This window comes from Pinus tabuliformis, chromosome 4_1 (genome assembly GCF_031772625.1).
Source record: "Pinus tabuliformis cultivar Carrire ecotype Pingquan chromosome 4_1, CPIR1, whole genome shotgun sequence".
NCBI classification, from domain to species: domain Eukaryota; kingdom Viridiplantae; phylum Streptophyta; class Pinopsida; order Pinales; family Pinaceae; genus Pinus; species Pinus tabuliformis.
The window spans coordinates 989,439,278-989,446,654 of NC_142303.1; positions in this window are offsets into that span (position 1 = coordinate 989,439,278).

A 7,377-nucleotide genomic window follows, 5' to 3' on the forward strand; every position below is an offset into this window, starting at 1 on the left:
CCCATACCCATTCATTATCTTTCTACAAGCCGAAAGAATCCAAACACCACTGCAATTGTTGTACCAAAACTGGTTTTGTGAACATGTCTGCACAATTCTCCCGAGTGTGGACCTTTTTGAGAACTACTTCACCGCCATCAATTACATGTTTTACAAAATGGTATTTTACATCAATATGTTTAGTCTTGCTGTGATAAGCCATATTATTAGCCAAATGGATAACACTCTTATTGTCACATAATACATTCACTTTCAGACTTGCATCCTTTCAAGCTCATCCTTCAAACCCTTCAACCATATTTCCTCTTTGCAAGCATGTGAAGCAACTATATATTCTTCCTCACTAGGCGACAAAGAAACTGTTTCCTAAAACTTTGATATCCAACTAATCACTCCACCTACAAGTGTAAAGACATATCCTGTAGTAGATTTTGTCTTGTCCAAGTTACCAGCATAATCCGAATCAACATATCCCCAAAATGAATCACCGCAACCATTACAGATTGTACAATGGTCACTTGTTCCTCTCAAATATCGAAGCACCGATTTCACTGCTCGCTAATGTTATTTTCCTGGATTTTCCATGAACCTATTGACAACTCCAACTGCATGTGAAATGTTAGGTCTTGTAGACACCATCACATACATTAATTTCCCTGCTTCATTTGCATACAATACACAAGAAATATACTCATTTTCTTCATTAGTTCTAGGGCTTAAACTCGAAGAAATCTTAAAATGGGAAGCCAAAGGAACATTACCGTGTTTCACATTGTTCATACCGAACTTTGCAAGTATTTTTTCCACATACTTCTGTTACAATAACTAAAGCTTTCCATTTTTCATGTCTTTGTGTATCTCCATGACCAAGATTTGTTTTACAGCTCCAAGATACTTCATATCAAACGTCCTAGCAACCTGAGCCTTTAACCTATTAATTTATTCCATGCTTTTGTTTGGATAAGCATATTGTCAACATACAAAACCAAGATAATGAATATACCATTGAAAAATTTAAAATACACAATGACCATATTCACTTCTAATGAAGTTCGGACTCACCATGAAGGAGTCAAAGTTCTTGTACTATTACCTAGGTGACTATGTCAGCTCATACAATGATTCCCTGAGCTTGCAAACTAATCTCATGTTGCGACCTTGTACAAAACCTTCTGGATGTTCCATATATATCTCCTCATCCAAATCTCCACGAAGAAAAGTTTTTTTAACATCTAATTGTTCTTACTCAAGGTCAGTTAATGTAATTAGTGCTAATACCGTATTAATAGAAACAAGTTTTACAACCAATGAAAAAATCTAATGAAAGTCAATACCTTCTATCTTAGAGTACCTTTTTGCTATCAACCTCACCTTATATCTTTCTATATTTCCATCAACATTTCTATTTAATTGGAAGATCCATTTACATCTAATAACACTTATCCCTTTAGGAAATTCTACAAGATCCCAAGTTTTTTTCTTGGCCAAGGAATTCATTTCCTCTTCCATAACCTTCTTCCATTTTTCACTATCCACATCATCCATTGCTTCTTGATAAAAAGAAGGTTCCCCATCCTCAGTAGTGAAAGCAACAGATGAAGCATAATCTTCTTACCTTTTGGGTGCTCTTCTTTCCCTTGTAGACCTCCTAAGAGTGATTGGTTGTCGAACTTCTACACTTTCCTGTAGAAATTCTCACTGTAGATCACCTGATAATGCAATGTACTAAATCAAAATACTTGATATTCTACTATCAAACTTGCGGGAGCTTAATCGATTTTGAACAAGATCAAATAGAACACATATAATAGAAAAGAAGATTCAATCACACATGAAACACAAAAGAATACTCTGAGGAAAGCCTCAGTGAAAAACCCCGCTATTTGTATTATCATACAAGTGGAAATATCTCAGGATTACATAAAGCTTTAGCTCACAAGCTATCCAGCTCTCAGTACAATCCCTCACTACTGCTCATAGACAGAATAGAAAACACCTGTGCCTTCCTTCAGTCCTCTAAGCCTCCTATTTCCTTGTGCAGTTTCTCCCGGGTCCTCCATCTGCACCTGTGTGATTCTCACCTCACACATTGCTCTGACCTCTGAAATAATTGTGCAATCTTGAAGGAGTTGATTCATTTTGCATGGATGAGTTTCCTTCATAGGAAAATTCCTCCAACTGATAGTACATTGTCCCTTCCTTTAATCTCAACTGGGTCTTTCTCTAAACTGACATACATTGGTTATTTATGAGAGAATATTTAGTTATCTGGAGAACACTAGTTACATGCATGCATGCATTAACTGACTGAACTTACAATAAGTTCCACAAACTGTTTGGAACTAATCTAACTGGACTTAGCTCAGTTAACTGAGCTTTAGGACATTGGAGTTTTATACTTTCAGCTCCCTCTGAGTCTGTTATGTCTGTATATTGTGCTGTGCCACATCTTTCTGACTGTACTTCCTTCTTCTTCCATATCTTCAAGTGTGATGATGTTTTCTCCTTTTGGTATGGTGCCCGTACTTTGTTCCTGCATTCCTTTGCTATATTTCCAAGCTTGTTACACGCATAACATCTTACATGTTTCATATTCCTTTTGTAGCAATCAACAACTTTGTGACCAAACATATTGCAAGAAAAACAATATCCCTTAAAGTACCTGGAACGTGATGATCTTTCTGTGTGATGGTCTTAAACCATTCTTCTTCTGCATCTGGCTGCAACATGTCCAAAATTATGACATACATAATATTCAACATTATTCATTTGAGGAATTGACTGACTATCACTTCCATAGCTAGGAGTAAAAGATTTTCTTTGAAGAATTTTTTTCCTTGGTTGTTGATGGGGTTGTCCTCTCATCTCCTTGTTGATCATTTTAGATTTCTCATTAGAGTTCTTTGCCTCACCTTGTGAACTAGATTCATCTTCAACAGATTCATAAAAACCAAGACCAGTTTTGATAGCAAGAGACCTTTGACTACTAAGAATATCATCCAAGATCTTAGTACTATCTTGAAATCGTAAGAGCTTATGCTTTTCTTCTAATTCATCATTTATAATATTTACCTCAACCTGATGTTTCTCTTCCTTTTCAAGACATTGCTTCTTCATGATTCCTTCAGCTTTTCTTCCTTCTTCCAACTAATGTCTTAATTCAAGAACTTCGTTTTCTTGTTTTTCAAGAGCTTGGAGTAGTTCTTTATTCTGCTTATTTGATTCTTCAAGATCTTCTTTTAGCGAGAGGATTTTAGTTTCAAGACTTTCATAGTAACTGGATCTTTCTCAAAGTTTCTTGATTGTTGTGCTTCTTTCATTTACTTCATTTCTTAATGATGTCAGTTCATCTTGTAGCTTTTGACATTGATCTTCCTTTTCCTTGAATAGTTTCCTTACCTTGTTTCCTTCCTCTAGTTGAGTGTTTAGTTTGGTAGCTTCTTCTTTGGAGGCACATTCCCTTTTTTCCAATAGATCTTGTTGTTATTTAATTTTGTCAGTAAGTTTTTTAAATACTGTCTCTATTTGATATCTTTCATCTTCAACCATAAGAGAAAGTTCAATTGTTTCGCTATCACTTTCATCATCTTCAAGTGGATGGAGAAATGTATCACTAGAGGATAACAAACTCATACTTGATAGTTCTTTTGCTTGTTCATATTCATTCTGAAGTGATTCTGAATCTAAAGTGTTTCTTCCACATATTCCCCAATCGATTCTCCCACTGTCATAGTTCCTTTGAGATGTCTTCTTCTTCTGCTTTCCCATTGTTCTACGGATCTCCCTCAAGCGATCAAGCTTCTACCAAAGGACCTGCTTTGATTCCAATTGTTGGAAATAATACTGAGAGGGGGGGTGAATCAGTATTATCAAATCAATAACTTTTTCATTTCCATACTTAGATTCATATACGCTACTTCAGTTAAGGGAACTCGCGTGTACATGCAACTGTGTCTAATTCAACTAGCGTATATCTAGTAAACTTATGATTCAGTTAATCCATTAAATGTTGATCTTTAGTTAGTGCATCAGAACTTCATTAACCATACGAACAATAAATATATGCAGTAAAACAAGACAAATCATCATGTCACACAAGAAGCACACATGAACACCATGATGTAAGGTGGAAACCCAATGTGGGTGAAAACCACCTGCTGCAATTCGTTTCTATCTTCCTTTAATAAAAAACTTCTTTTTACAATATTTCTGTACTGGAGCAGACTTATACCAGTACGCAAGCTTCTACTTGCATAAGGCTACAACCTTCTCTCTTCTTCAGCTTCTCCTGGAAGGGAGCTACAACCCCCCTTAGCTCTTGTACTACCTGATGTACCAGTACGTAGGTGCTGACCTACTGAAGACTACAACCTTCTCTCATTCTCTAGCTTCTCCTAGAAGGGAGCTACAACTGCCTTAGCTCTTGTACTAACTGATGTACTAGTACGTAGGTGCTGACCTACAGAAGGCTACAACCTTCTCTTTCTTCCAGGGACCACGTTTCATAAATTTTCAGACTGGATACTCTTGAAGCACAACACCATAATCTGAAGGCCACGTTTCATCCAATTTTCATACTGGAACCATCAATATTATTGAAGCACAAAATCAATCACCACTTGCATTATCAATCTCTGAATCACCCAAAACTGAATCACTGAAACCCTGTCAACAAAATGCAGTCACCAGAACACAGAGCAGAACTCAGAACTCTGCAACAATAATCAGATCCAACTGTATCATTAGAAATCATGCATCATAGTGCATACACTACTTGGAAGTGCCGAATTAGTGTGTATATGTAACTTCACTAAAGTGAACCAGCGTATATGTCATCAATTACTTATAACTTCGCTGCACTTCCTGACTTCAGACATACCCAGATCATTACATATACAAGGATAGTACGTATGTTAGCAACCAGATCTAGTCCATCAGATCTCATAAAGATAAGTCATTATGATCCTGATCCATTATAGATCTCATCCATCAATATTGAAGCTAAACATAATCAACCAATCTGAATATGCAGAATATTGACACCAGTAAACAGTCACTAGAACTCAGACTTTGCATCCACAACTAGAATCACTTGTAACATCATAGTTTATATGGTATATGCTATTCAGATGTATCTAACCTGCGTATGTGCCCGCTTTTATCAAAGTCAACCAGCGTATACATCTGTAAATATTCATTCATGATTTGCAGCTATTTTAAACTTGAGTTATACTCAGATCATGATATTTACAGAACATTACATGTGTCAGTATATAGATCTAGAATAAGCAAGATCAAACCATATAGATATTATTCATTCCAAGCCATAAGATTTCGATCCATCATTAGATCTTGTCCTCCATCAACCGTTGAGATTCCTCCTTAGCTTAGATCAAGTAAAGCATCATGAACCCATAACTTGCATACTAGATCTCATACTTCATCAGATATTCGAGACTCACTTAGTGCCCTTGCCTAATGATCTTCTCTTCCTGTTATAGTCTTAGGCCTTACTCAATACCATGGTCCAAAACCATTTAGAACCAATACCTTGGACCAAATACCTGGGGTCAACACATCGGACAAGATACCTTGGACCAATACCATGGATCACAATACCATGGTCCAAATACCACAGACCAAAACCCAATGTACACACCTTTCCTTGCATGAAAGTGCGTGTATACGTATACGCAACTTTTGGTCGACTAACCTGCACGTAGACGTGGCTTTATCAAGGGGTACCTGCGTATATCTCTTTTTCTTCATTCTGTGAGATTGAACTGTGATCTGTCATCTTAGTAAATTGCCATCAAGGACAACACCTGCATCATAATGCCAACAATCTCCCCATTTGGACTTGATGGCAAAGCTAACTTACCATACTGGGAACTGTCATCTTAATGAGTTGCCATTGTACATTACATCTGAACTGATTCCTTTGAGCTGCCCTACATCCCATGTATTCTATCACATCTGATATCTCTTCTGTAGATTCATCTAGTTATATATAAGTGGATTGTTCTGCTACAAGTGGGTTTCCATCAAGTACAACACATGCATCATAATGGCAACATTTGATAGCTTTTGTGGCTCAGAATTTGGCATCAAACTTCACTATTGTTGGGCATTTGAAGCAACTGGTAACTAAAAAAGCAGTGAGTGACAACATGTGCAAAGAAACATAAGTTAGGATGTTATAACACAACTCAACACTGAGCTCTCCTTCTTTATAACACTCTAACTTTCTCTTGTAGGGTGTGTTATAAATTTAATCAATAGAAAACAAATTGTTTCTCCCTCACAAACTGTTGCTAATCCACTCTCCCTCGGCTCTATGTAACCAAGGCTCTGTTACCATGTAGAAATAACTTGAAATTTGCAGCTTCTATTGAAATCACACTTAAATGAATTGACACAAATTTCTTCTACTAAATTTTGCATAAGGAAATCTGACAATAGAAACATATGTAATCATAAAATCACAATGAACACAATTTTATTGGGGAACCCAACTGAGAAAAACCCTCCTCTATTTGTATTATATCATATGAGAACAATGATCTATTACAATAACAACTTTAGTCCTTGAAGCTCAACCTACACTGCAATATTTTTCTTTCCTTGAGCAAATCCCAAGGGAAATAGCTTGCCTACATGCCCCAAAATCTGTACACTTGAAATAATATATAATACATTACAATTGTGTCTTTTCCCCTCCACTTCATTAGGCACTTAAAATTGCATGCATGACTAGGGCTATTTTTAGTAAATTGACTAGTTAACTGAGAGATCAATGAGTTAACAACAGTTACAACTACTCAACTGAACTCATACTGACTCTATTCTAGACTAGAGCTTAAATAACTGACTTTCACTAAAGATAACACCTCTAGATAGCTATATCTTAGCCACCAACTTGCACACAACTCTACTTCTAGCCCACAAACTCGAATTGACTGACTTAACTGAGTGATTTTTCCATGTCACTCCTACTAACTGCTTAACAACTCATCCTGCTGAAGTGGAAATTCAAATTTCCTCATTTGACTAAGGCACAAGTCAAATGAAGCATTTTCTTGCTACAATTTAATATTATGTTATGGGCCACATTGTATGCCAAAATCACACACGAAATAACTTCCGATAATTTTTATTTTTTTTAAACTGATTATTATATTTTTCCTTAATCAATGTGGTGTATAATAATTTGACTGGACCGAAGAAAAAATACATACAATCTATCAAATAAATACAACATTATTCTTGAAACTTAATAAGTTCATATTCTATTCTTTAGAGATCAAATAGAGTAAAATTATTTCTTTTTAAGACCCATTGTTGAACTCTAATCAATGTAATTGTAAATAGTTGATG